This window comes from Callithrix jacchus, chromosome 7 (assembly GCF_049354715.1).
Source record: "Callithrix jacchus isolate 240 chromosome 7, calJac240_pri, whole genome shotgun sequence".
NCBI classification, from domain to species: Eukaryota; Metazoa; Chordata; class Mammalia; order Primates; family Cebidae; genus Callithrix; species Callithrix jacchus.
The window spans coordinates 54,061,970-54,075,109 of record NC_133508.1 but is presented as its reverse complement, the minus strand read 5'-3'; the positions used below and the strand labels follow the sequence as shown (position 1 = coordinate 54,075,109).

At 51.3% G+C, this 13,140-nt stretch overlaps 1 long non-coding RNA gene and 1 pseudogene across 1 annotated transcript; both read right to left on the bottom strand.

Annotated features, from left to right (window-relative positions):
- Positions 1-2,792: 2,792 nt before the first annotated feature.
- On the bottom strand, positions 2,793-9,347 carry LOC144576941 (uncharacterized). The gene is made up of 4 exons (XR_013519816.1): positions 9,201-9,347; positions 6,235-6,422; positions 3,554-3,707; positions 2,793-2,878 (listed from the first exon to the last, which is right to left on the bottom strand). It is a non-coding gene; the product is annotated as an uncharacterized LOC144576941 (long non-coding RNA).
- A 2,355-nt stretch (positions 9,348-11,702) lies between these two features.
- LOC100414775 (elongation factor 1-alpha 1 pseudogene) lies at positions 11,703-12,912 on the bottom strand (annotated as a pseudogene).
- Positions 12,913-13,140: the final 228 nt, after the last annotated feature.

The following is a 13,140-nucleotide window of genomic DNA, read 5'->3' as shown; positions in this document are numbered from 1 at the left end:
ACCCACCGATTCCCACAGGGCCAGAGGATGGGCCAGAGGCGCTAACGGCAGGAAGTGGGGAGGACCATGAGTCACCCAACTCAATCCACACTGTCCCCTCAGCACCCAAAATCCAGGCCCAGGTTCTGCTGGGCACTGCGGACCTGCAGCAATTACCAACTCCCTCCTTGGGTCTGGGGACATCCAAGGCTCCGTGTGGCCGCATCAGCAGTGTTAATGATAGCGTCGTGGGGCAGGGCGGGACATGGCACAGCCCTAGCTGAGCAGGCTTGTGTCCTCTGCCCTCGGGAGGCTGTGACCAGGCGAGTCATCCCCACGGGTGTCCGACTCAGCAGCCTCCAAGCACATCGGCCCCTTCCCTGCCCCCAGCTGGCTTTTCTCGTCTCAGCAAGTGGCACTGCCTCCACCCTAGCCGCCAAGCCAGCCCAGGCAATCTCTCCCTCCCACTCCCTCACCCTTGCTGACTGTCAGTTCTACCTCCCAAACACCTCTTGGCCCGTCCCTTCCTCTTCGCCCTCACCCTCACCTCTCCCATCACCATCCTGATTCCAGTCACCCCCTCTCAGCTGAGACCTCAGCAGCTCCTGATCTCCCTGGCCCCAGGCTCACTGCATTCCTTGCTGCAGGCAGTCACGTTCCCTCTGACACGTGTATCCAATTGCATCATTCCCCGGCTGAAAAGCCTTCCCTGGACCCCCCCCAAGATGAAGGAGGACTAAGGGGCCCTACGATCTAGGGTTCCAATCTGGGTGCAGCTGCTTCTCCGATTTCAGGGCTCTGGGCAAGTGATTTAACTTCTCCAAGGCTCAGTCTCCTAATTGGTAAAACCTGGAAATATTTATTTATTTATTTATTTATTTATTCATTTATTTTATTATTACTTTCTTTTGAAACAGAGTCTCACTTTGTTGCCCAGCCTGGAGTACAATGGCAGGATCTTAGCTCACTGCAACCTCTGCCTCTCAGGTTCAAGCAATCCTCCTGCCTCAGCCTCCCGTATAGCTGGGATTATAGGTGTGCACTACCACACCCAGGTAATTTTTGTATTTTTAGTAGAGCTGGTGTTTCATCATGTTAGCCAGGCTGGTCTCGAACACCTGAACTCACATGATCTGCCTGCCTCGGCCTCCTAAAGTGCTAGGATTACAGGTGTGAGCCACCACGCTAGGCCTAAAGTCTGAAATAATTTAGAAGTAAGAAACAATATATGTAAAAGGTGCCTGGCATATAGTTGATGCTCAAGACATAGCAGCTTTGCCTGGCACTCAAGGCCCCTGAGATTAGACCCCTGAGGGACCTCTCTTCACTCAGTGCCTGACCGCTGTCCTGATCAAAATTCCTCTGAGCATTCCTGCTGCCCTCACCGGGGACTGCTCACTGACCTGGGGGTCTCCATGAATCTCTGCCCATCACCAACCTTCCTGCTCTCCCCTTCACTTCCCTAACTCCACCTTTTTCCCTCCAGCACCCGCTCCACTGGAAGACTCAGCACAGCTATTTCTTTTATGGATTTACATCCCACATCCTAATAAAACAAATTAAGACTGCCCATAAAATATGCCCTGGATAAGGTTTTATTTTTTTAAGTGAGGAAATCAAGTCAAAGAATTAGGAAAGAAAGAAAAAGACAGGTCTGGACATCCTCTCTGGTTGTTAGATTTCACTGTGAGTTCCCTAGTGGCCCAGGAGAAAAAAGAAAATATAACCGGTTTTATGAATCATGGTGCTCACAAAGTAAAACTAAACCAGTTGACAGAAAAAAGCCCTGCTCTTCTAGGCCCTGAGAACTGAGGGAAATCCATTCCCTTCCCACGCTGGGCGGGGTTTCGTGGATGGAGAAAGTGTGAAATATTGAACCATGTGGTTCACAGCACCCTTATATTCGGGTCTGGCTTGACCCATGGGTTTATTTTGGGATGAGGCGTCTACAGAAATACGTGTTTTGGGTCCTTCAAACTCTTCTCCATGAGAATTCTTTGTTTTCGCCCAACCTTTGTTTGAATGGTGCCAGGGAATGCGGAGTTGCCCTCCCTGGCATTGGGTCTTCCTTGTAGCTGCCAGAGCAGCCGCCCAAAGTCCTCCAAAGTCAGCCAACCTGGGGCTAGAGGTGAGGTCCCACTGTGAGAATCAGCCCAGGTCCAGCACCTTCTACTGATTCACTCAGAGCTGGAGGACACTCACACCTGGAAAGGGGGTGGGGGCAGCACCTCTGTGGGGCATCCCCCAATGCAGGGCTTACATCTCGGCATCCCCTTCGATGAAACTCGGACCCGTCTGCTTTCTTGAACACACGGAGACAGAGGGAGAGAGTGACTTGCCTTAAACCACACAGCCAGGGAGAGGCAAACTGAGGCAAAAGACAGAAAATTGGCCCAAGTTAGAGACTTGGATTCTTGGGGGCCACCTGTCATGGTTCTTGAAAAACTCTCTTTTTCTTTCACAAGGCAGCTCTGCCCATGGAGGCTCACCATCTAGATCTGGCCCATCCGCTGTGGATCTCACAAGCCAGGTTGCTGGCAAGACACTGTCTCACAAGAACCTTCACAGGACAGCAGGGCTCTTACCTTTCCCCAAATCACTCGTTTATTCAGCAGACATTTTTTGGGCCCCTAGCACGGGCCAGACAACAAATAGATGAAGAGGAGCCAGACGCAGCCTGCCTTATAGGTGAGCACAATTGATGGGGAGTCGATAGCTGGGAGTTGATTATTCCACCGTGATAAAGGGATGTGCTGAGGGTGTGGAGGGAAGGGATGCTAATAACGGGAGCCAGCATTTATTGAGCACTTACTGTATGCCAGCTCTGACTAAGCACTTTGCAGACATCACCCTTAATCCTTGCAACAGACCCCAGATGGGAGCCCTGCTATTGTCTCTGCTTTGTAGAGGGGGAGAGTCTGTCAGTTTAAGGAATGCAGCCAAGGTCTCTTCTAATCAGGTTGGAAGCAGAGAGGCAACCCCAGTCCATGGGGCTCCAGAGCTTGTATTTTAGTTGTTCCATCCCACTAGCTCCAAGGAGGATGAAGCCAGCAGGCACCTCTGTCCCCTCATGGGTTGTCAGTGCCTGTAGGCTGCAGGCACCAACCCCCCGCTGCGTCACACAACCCCGACTTCAGCCCTGCCAAAGGTGTGGCTGTCTGGTGTCTGACCCCCTGGGCCCCAGCAGCCCTCCTGGACAGAGGCCTGGTAGCAAGAGAGTTCAAGAGACACCCAGTTTCCACCTGTCCCCACACCATGAAGGTCCTCTGGGCACCAGTTGCCCAACTGCATCACTCCAGCAGCCCTTACAGCCGAGCCTCCCATGGCATGAGTGCAAAACTTCCAGTTCCTGTCGGCCTTGGAAAGGGCCAGGGTTGGGGGCCTCACCCAGAGCTAGGAAGAGGCCCCTCTCAGAAGGGCCTGATGACTGGGGTGAGGGAATAAGGATACACACACTCCCAGAAAGTCAGGAAAGGAGAAGGCTTAGAGGTAACTCAGAAGTCCTGGAGGTTTGCATTTAAAACAGATTAAATAGTAGACACTCAGGACAAAGCAGGCAGGTGTCGAAGCCTACCTTCTCATCTTTCCCCTCCAGAAGTCCCTGTAGCCCTGGCGCAGGAGCCTGAGGTTGCATAGATGCTCTCAGAAAGTGTCTGATTGGTCACCAATAAGAAGGCCCAGAGAGGGCAAGCAATTGGCCCAAGGCCACACAGTCCATGTTCTTTCCCCTACAACCAGGGAGAAAGGAAGTGGCACCGGGGGTGGAAGGGAAGAAACAATGGCCACACTAGTAGTGGATAGAGCATGGGGACAGCAGCAGGCCCCACCTGAGGCTACCACTCACCAGCTGGGTGACCATGGTGGACGCTTCACCACTCTGGGCCTTTACAACACATGCCCCTTGACACCTCCCAGGGAGGTGGCTGTGCTTATCTCTCAATCTGCTGATGTTTATAAAGTACCAGGAGGCACTCAGTACATGTCAGTCCCCATCCTGAGCCTTCATGATCTGCCTCTTCCAGAGAGCCCTCCCAGATGTCTCTGGCTCCCAGGGAATGTTCTGTTCTCTAAGCAGCCCCCACAGGCTTCTGCACTGGGAAACCACCTGTTTCAACTCCATTCCCCTTGTTACTCTGGTAAGTAAGACTACACATTCCAGAAGGACAGGGACAGCGACACTCTATGCCTTTGGCTCAAGGGGATTAGGAAGCTCACGTAAGTGAAAACCACCTAGATTTGCAGTGGTATGAGAGTCCTCAGCCACCCATCCCACAGCTGGCCAGTGGCCCCCATGTCCCCTGGGAAGAGGATACAGCAGCCCCTCAGCAGAGCTCTTAGACTGGCTGGCCACCATCACCCTGAATGGGGCACTCAGCGTCCTCTGACAACACAGCTCCTGCTCCTTCCTACCCCAGCCCAGGCTTGTGGCTCAGTGAAGCCAGAGGGGCCTCCAGAGAGGACAGCATTGGAGGAGAAAGGGAGTGCAGGGGCCAGAGACATACAGAGAAATGAACAGAGACGGAAAGACGGCCGGGCACAGTGGCTCACACTTGTAATCCCAGCACTTAGGGAGGTCGAGGCGGGCAGATCACAAGGTCAAGAGATCAAGACCATCCTGGCCAACATAGTGAAACCCTGTCTTTACTAAAATACAAAAATTAGCTGGGTGTGCTGGCATGTGCCTGTAGTCCCACCTCCTTGGGATGCTGAGGCAGGAGAATCACTTCAACCCGGGAGGCAGAGGTTGTAGTGAGCTGAGAGCTGAGATGGTGCCATTGCACTCCAGCCTGGGTGACAGAGAGAGACCCTGTCCCAGAAAAAAAGAAAGAGAGACAGAGACAGAGAAGGCCCAAAACAGAGACAAAAGAGAGCGAGAGCCCAGGACAGGAAGAGAGGCGCAGAGAAAGGAGGAGACAGTGAGATGCAGAGAGACTGAGACAGCCAGAGACTGAGTTGGAGAGGGACAAACTGAAGGACAGAGAGAGGGACAGAACGAAGAGAGACAACACTGCAAGGGAGAACAGGAGGCAGCTCCAAGGCAGGCAGGACAGAGCCAGGAGCACCGAGCCCTAGAGCCCATGTGCGCTCCACTTTCTGCTTCCCTGGGGGCTCCCTTGTCCCAAGCCTGCTGCTCCTGGCACTCAGGCAGGGCTTGCGGAGACAGGTAGTGATCACTGAACTTGTGTATGGGCTTGGTGCTGGGGCCACACCCCCCTGACACCTCCCAGGAGGATAGCTGTACTTATCCCTAACGTGCGGGTGAAGAAACTGAGGCTGGGCGCCATCGGGTGACTCGGCCAATGACACTGAATGTTAGGGTGCAGGCAGGAAGGTCATGGATAAGGAGACAGAGGCCCAGAGAGGTGCAGTGCCTGGCTCCAGGTCACACAGCAGCCAGCTGCAGAGCCTGGGGCAGGTAACCGGCTCCCCTGGCACCTTGCCTGGCTCCTAAGAAAACAAAGCAAAACTCATTAAGTCTTTGGTAATGAGGCTCCAGGTCTTCTCAGATGGGCAGTGGCCAACACTCTAGAAGCTGTCAACGCCTGCCCCTCCACAATCTTCATGCCCACCTCCTGCTCTCTTTTCTCGGAAGTGCACCTCTGAAACTGCCCAAACTTGCCCTCTCTTCTAGGAACCAGGCCCCCGCCGGTGGCATCTGTGTCTCCCCACCCCCTTCAGCCTGGAGGCCCCTCCAGCCTAGACTCTCACATAGAACCAACAGGCAGCAGGATGGCCATTTGTACACCCCCCACAGTGACATCAGCCAAGCATGTCCTCAGGCTCCCCACAGAGTCCTCGCCCCCATGGAGAAAGGGAGGGAGGGCCAGCACACTGACTCACACTGAGTGGCAGCTCCTGGCACACACCTTCGCTCGGCATGGCCTCTTGCAACCCACAAGGAAGGGACAGGGAGCAAAGCATGGCTGGGAGAGGAAGAGAGTCCCACAGGTCACCCAGGACAGCTGCCCGAGCATGAGCTCATGCTCCTGCCATTCCCCGGGACCTCCAGACTGTCTTCCTGTGTGTCCCGGTCCCATCCCTGCCCTGAGCCAAAGTGTGGACCACCGCCCCCTCCACACATACGCCCTGTGTCCTGGGATACAGTGGGCTGGGAAGAGAGGGACACTTCCTGGCTGTGAGACAAGTCAGAGATCCTCCTGGGCCATGGTGGTCCAGTCTGGGCCACTGTTTTCCTGTCTGCATCATTTGGGTGGAGGGGGTAACATTATGGCCTCTGAGGGTCCTTAGGCTCACCTCTCCTGACCCTCACCTTGCCTGCATGACCTCTGAGGCCTGGGGTCCTCATTTCCAGCCTCCAAGGTGCCCCTGGCGCCTTGTAGGCTGATCCCGGGCTTCCAGAACCTTCAGGAGACAGCACTCGAGGTTCCTGGGGGTCAGGGAGGCACAGATGCTGTGATCTGCCTGGCCTCCTGCCCAGCCTCCTGACCCAAGGAAAGAGCATATTGGGGACAAGGGTGCAGGGAGTCTGCCTAAGGCTGCTCAGGGCTGCACCACACATCCCAGCGTATCCCCAACCCAGCATGCTGCTGCAGAGGTGGGACACAGCCTGTGTCTTCACAGAGCTCCCAATCTGGCACTGGCAGAGTCTGAGGCAGATGCAGAGATTACAAGACAGCTCTTCCCAGACAAGCGTGTTGCCCAAAAGCCCACCGGGATAGCGAAATGGCAGAAAGGAGCTTTGCTGGTGCCAGAAGTTTGCAAACCAGGAAGAGGCAGTCTCTGGCATGCTGCGGAGGTTCTCTCTCCCGGGGCAGGGAAGGGCAGGTTGGGTTTTGTGCCTCACAGAGCCCGGATCACGCAATAGAGTCATATATATTCAGCAGGTTTGGGGGAAAGACTACCCATATTTATGAAGGGAGGGGAGCGTATGCACACAGGCACAACAGTGTAACGCACATCCCATGTTCACATTGGGCTAGGGTTCTAGTACTAAAATGAGGTGGAATTTGGCTCTTTACAGCAAAAGGTGTAGGACACAAAGACAGTTTGCTTGCAGCCTCTGTAAGCTGCTGAAATGGTTAAGGTCTGCAGTTACATATCAGAAGAAAGTGTTTGAGGCCAGGCGCAGTGGCTCATGCCTGTAATCCCAGCACTTTGGGAGGCCAAGGCAAGGTGGATTGCTTGAGCTCAGGAGTTCGAGACCAGCCTGAGTCACATGGTGAAACCCCGTCTCTACAAAAAATAAAAAAATTAGCCAGGCATGGTGGTGCACACCTGTAATCCCAGCTACTCGGGAGGCTAAGGTGGAAGGATCCCATGAGCCTGGAAGGTCAAGGATGCAGTGAGCCGCTGCAGTTCATGCCACTGCACTGCAGCCTGGGCAACAGAGTGAGACCCTCCCTCCAAAAAGAAAAAAAAAAGAAAAAGAGAATGCTTGTAAGGCAGTTTCTCCATCCGGTCACAGCTATAGTGGTCTGGGTTGTAACTCCAAGGCAGGAAGAATGTGACAGCTTGCCTGACACCTACTTCCTATTACTGGGAGTTTAGCAAGGGTGTGGTTATTTTTGAGATGGAGTCTCACTCACTCTGTTGCCCGGGCTGGAGTGCAGTGGAGCAATCTTGGCGCACTGCAAACTCCACCTCCCAGGTTCAAGCGATTCTTCTGCCTCAGCCTCCCGCATAGCTAGAATTACAGGCATGCACCACCATCACCCAGCTAATTTTTGTGTGTTTTGTTTGTTTGTTTGTTTGTTTTGAGGCAGAGTTTCACTCTTTTTACCCAGGCTGGAGTGCAATGGCTCAATCTCGGCTCACTGCAACCTCCGCCTCCTGGGTTCAGGCAATTCTCCCCCCTCAGCCTCCTGAGTAGCTGGGATTACAGGCATATGCCCCCATGCCCAGCTAATTTTTTGTATTTTTAGTAGAGACAGGGTTTCACCATGTTGACCAGGATGGTCTCGATCTCTTGACCTCGTGATCCACCCGCCTCGGCCTCCCAAAGTGCTGGGATTACAGGCTTGAGCCACCGCACCCGGCCAATTTTTGTGTTTTTAGTAAAGACGAGCTGGTCTCGAACTCCTGACCTCAAGTGATCCACCTACCTTGGTCTCCCAAGGTGCTGGGATTACAGGCGTGAGCCACTGTGCCCAGCCAGGTGTGGCTATTCCTGCAGTGGTAGGAATTTAGGGAGTTGCCATGCCAACCAGGCCTTGAAACTTCTGCCTGTAGGTAACTTTTTTTCTTAACCTTGGGGTTCATCTTCGTTGATGTAGGGGCATCTATTTTGGTATCTGAGATGAACTAGAGAGGTCCCCCAGTAACATGGGCTCTGGGTTCAGTCAGGGCTGGGAGCCTTCCTGGGAGGTGACAGTGGAACAGCGGTATGAGGAAGGGACTGGGTGTCAGGCTTCTGTGCCCAGAACACCCCTTGCTTCCCTGTGGTCGCTCTGGGCTCCCCAAGGCCCACCCCTGCCCGTTCCCAGGTGTTCACAGTGCCTCCTTCCTAGATAAGCTACAGAGATGTCAGAGCTGTTGGTCCCTTAATGACCCATGGGCCACAGGAGCAGAGAACGGAGAAGGAAGCTGGGTGGTACATGGGGAGCTGGGAACAGGGCCCAGGCTAGAATGCAGGGCTCATGCCCTGACTGGCGCCCTGTGCACTGCCCTTCTGTGCTGTTCTCAGACTCCAGGACATCATGCCCCCCGAGCCTCCCAAAGTGTCCCCATCATTTGTGCACTGATTGGCCATGGGCTTCTCCCATGTCCTGGGCCCAGCTTTCATGCTGGCTCACCCCCTGTGACCTCATTGTAGCCCCTTCACTCCAATGCGTTGGCCTCTGCCCCCGTCCCACTCACAGCCTCCTGAATCCCCGTCATGGCTGGCAGCCTGAGGGGTGGGAGGGGAAGCCTGGCTCTGCCTGACATGGCGAGTTTTCCCAGAAGGGGTGAAGCCTTCGAAACTGGACCCAGTTTTCCAGAGCATTCACCAGCCTGGCCCCACCCCCACTCCCCACCAAAGCCTCCGCCCTGCTGGCTGGGTCTGACTTACCCACCCTGAGCACCAGGAACTGGATTCCAGGGCCAAGAATTTGACCACATCCTGGTGGGTCCAGCCTAACACTCCCCCAAACAGGGTGGAAACCAAGGGAGCGATCAGCTGATGAGCAAAAAAGTCAAGAGACACTTCTAACAGCAGCACTCACTGCAAGGAATTAAAAGCCCAGCCCAGAAAATAAACACGGAGAAACCTTGCTTTTCGCCTGAACTGGGTCCTGAAGAAATCTTAAGAAAACTTTTGTAAGTAAATCAAAAGTTACTTTGGCGAAGGGAGCTGACCCCTTAACAGCCACTTTTATTTCTTGATCATTCTGAATGCCTGTCTCCTCCACCAGGGTCCAACTCTCTTCATGAATGAGGGCTACCTCATATGCACTTTGGTAACCCAGCACCCAGCACTGGGCCCGGCCCATTCTTTACGGATGCCCTTGGAATGAGCTAAACTTGCTAATAGAGGAGGTAATTCACAATCCATATATCTGACAAAGAGCTCCCATGCAGAATTTATAAGGAACACCTACAAATAAATGTGAAAAAAGCAGACCTCGTGATTTTTTTAGTGAGCAAAAACAAATCACCAGATGTAGTGGCTCACGCCTGTAATCCCAGCACTTTGGGAGGCCGAGGCGGGCGGATAACCTGAGATGAGGAGCTCGAGACCAACCTGGCCAACATGGCGAAACCCCATCTCTACAAAAAATACAAAAATTAGCCAGGCATGGTGGTACACACCTGTAATCCCAGCTGCTCCAGAGGCTAAGGCAGGAGAGTTGCTTGAACCCAGCAGGCAGAGGTTGCAGTGAGCCAAGACTGCAAAACTGCACTTCAGCCTGAGTGATAAAGTGAGACTCTATCCTTGCTGCCCTCCCCCCCAGATCCGCCCAGGAAAAAAATTGAACAGACACTTCACTTAAAAACAGTAAAGATTCCAAGAGGCCAATAAACATAGGAAAAGATGCTCGACTTCTTTAGTCACCAGGGAAATGCAAATGAAAACCAAAAGGAGACTCCACCACACTCCCACCAGGTTGGCCAAAGTTAAAAAGCCTCACAATACCAAGTGTTGGCGAGGATATGGAACAAATAGAACTCTCAGACACTGCCCATGAGAATGGAAACTGGTAGGATCACATTGGAAAGCTGTTTGGTGGTATCTATTAGAGTTGGAGCACAACACATACTTTCCCTGTGATATGGTTTGGCTCTGTGTCCCCACCCAAGTCTCATATCCAATCGTAATCCCCATGTGTCAAGGGAAGAAGCTGGGGAGAGGCGATTGGATCATGGGGTGGTTTCCCCCATGCTGTTCTCAGGATAGTGAGGGAGTTCTCATGAGATCTGATGGTTTAAAAGTGGCAGTTTCCCCTGTGCTAGCTCTCTCTCCTGCTGACTTGTGAAGAAGGTGCTTACTTCCCCTTCCACCATGATTGCAGCCGCCACAGCCATGCGGAACTGTGAGTCAATTAAACCTCTTTCCTTTATAAATTACCCAGTCTCAAGTAGTTCTTTATAGCAGTGTGAAAACAGACTAATACACATATGACCCAGCAATTCCACTCCTAGAAGAATGAATGAGACCATTTCCCACCGAAAGATATGTACAAGGACATTCATAGAAACTTTACTTTCAATAACCACAAATTGGAAATAACCCAAATGTCCACCAATAGAGAGAGGGATACATAAATGGTAGCACCTTTGTTAAATGGCATATTATACAGCAATGAAAAAGAACATCCTACAGTTCCATGCAATGACAGGAATAAACCTCACAGACATATTGATATGCAGGAGAATCCAGACACAAAAGACTAAATACTATGAGGTTTCATTTATATGAAGTTCAAGAACAGGCAAAACTAATCTATGGTAATGAAGGTTAGAAAGTACATTTAGAACAGGCATGAAGAGGCTTTCTGGGGTGTTGGAAATGTTCTGTATCTTGATCTGTATCTTGTAACTTGAGTGGTGATTACACTGAGTAGTTATATGTAAACATACATACATTGAACTATACACTTAAAATTTATATACTTTACTGAATGTATAGGAACTTCAATAAGCAATTAAACTTTTCTTTTTCCATGTAGCGAAAACACACCCAAATCAGGATAGAAACCAGAAAAGGCACTGTCAGGTAACCACACGTGTAGCTGGTGGGGATTAGAGTCAAAAACCTTCCAGAAACAGCATTCACTACAAGATTTTTATTTTATTTCATTTTATTTTATTGTTATTATTTTATTTATGAGACAAGGTCTGGCTCGATTGCCCAGGCTGGAGTGCACTGGCACAATCTCGGCTCACTGCAACCTACATCTCCCCGACTCAAGCCATCCGCCCAACGTCAGCCTCCCAAGCGGCTGGGACTATAGGCATGCACCACCAAACCTGGCTAATTTTTGTATTTTTTTTTTCCATTAAACTTTTTTAATGGGTCTCAAAATTCTGTGACAAATTTTCGGTCAAGTCCATTCCATTAAAATTTCTGATTTTAAAAACTAGCAACTTAAAACTGCCACACGCAAAAAAAGAAAACCAGGTTGGTCCACAAAACATTCTCCTTTCCTTCTGAGGATTTTACAGTGCATCATTATCACTGACGAGTCTTACTGCTAAACTTTAATGGCCAATTGAAACCAACAGTTCTGAGACGTTCTCCCACCACTGATTAAGACCGGGGTGGCAGGTATTAGGGAGAATATTTATTTAGCCTTCCAAGCTTTCTCGGCAGACTTGGTGACCTTGCCAGCTCCAGCAGCCTTCTTGTCCACTTCTTTGATGACACCCACCGCAACTGTCTGTCTCATATCATGAACAGGAAAGCGGCCCAGACCTGGATAGTCCAAGATGCTCTCAACAAACACGGGTTTGCCAGGAACCATATCAATAATGGCAGCATCACCAGACTTCAAGAATTTAAGGCCATCTTCCAGCTTTTTACCAGCGACGCTGCCATGACGAACATCCTCAAGAGACACATTCTTGACATTGAAGCCCACATTGTCCCCAGGAAGAGCTTCACTTAAAGCTTCATGGTACATGTTGACAGATTTTGTTTTAGTTGTAACATTGGAGCCAAGGCCACCACCACACTAGCTCTGAGAACACCAGTCTCAACTCTGCTGTCAGGAACAGTGCTGACACCACCAATACTGTAGGCATCCTGGAGGGGCGGGTGCAAGGGCTTGTCAGTTGGACGAGTCGGTGGCAGGATGCAGTCCAGAGCCTCAAGTAGCGGGCTCCACTGGCATTGCCATCCTTACAGGTGACTTTCCATCTCTTGAACCAAGGCATGTTAGCACTTGGCTCCAGCATGCTGTCACCATTCCAACTGGAAATTGGCACAAATGCTACTGCGTCGGGGTTGGAGCCAATTTTCTTAATGTAAGTGCTGACTTTCTTAACCATTTCCTCATATCTCTTCTGGCTGTAGGGTGGCTCAGTGGAACCCATTCTGTTACCACCAATAATTAACTGTTTCACACCCAGTGTGTAAGCCGGAAGGGCTTGCTCACAGGCCTGTCCATTCTTAGAGATACCAGCTTCAAATTCACCAATACCAGTGGCAACAATCAGGACAGCGCGGTCAGCCTGAGATGTCCCTCTAATCATGTCTTTGATGAAGTCTCTGTGTCCTGAGGCATCAATGATAGTCATGTAGCTCTTGCTGGTCTCAAATTTATTCAGAGTTATCAATGGTGATCCCACATTCACACTCAGCTTTCAGTTTAACCAAGACCCAGGCAGACTTGAAGGAGCCCTTTCCCATCCCAGCAGCCTCCTTCTCCAGTTTTTCAATGGTTCTTTTATCGACACCATGGCATTTGTAGATCAGATGGCCAGTGGTGGTGGACTTGCCCAATCTACATGTCCAGTGAAGACAAAGTTGATATGAGTCTTTTGTTTTCCCATTTTGGCTTTTAGGGGGAGTTTTCATGACACTTGTGTTCTGGCAGCAAACTCGTGAAAAAGGTAATTTTTGTATTTTTAGTAGAGACAGGATTTTTCTATGTTGCCCAGGCTGGTCTTGAACTCCTGCACTCAAGCTATCTACCTGCCTCAGCCTTCCAAAGTGCTGGGATTACCGGCGTGAGCCACCATGCCAGGCTCGCTACATGACATTTAAAAGCCCCAATTTTA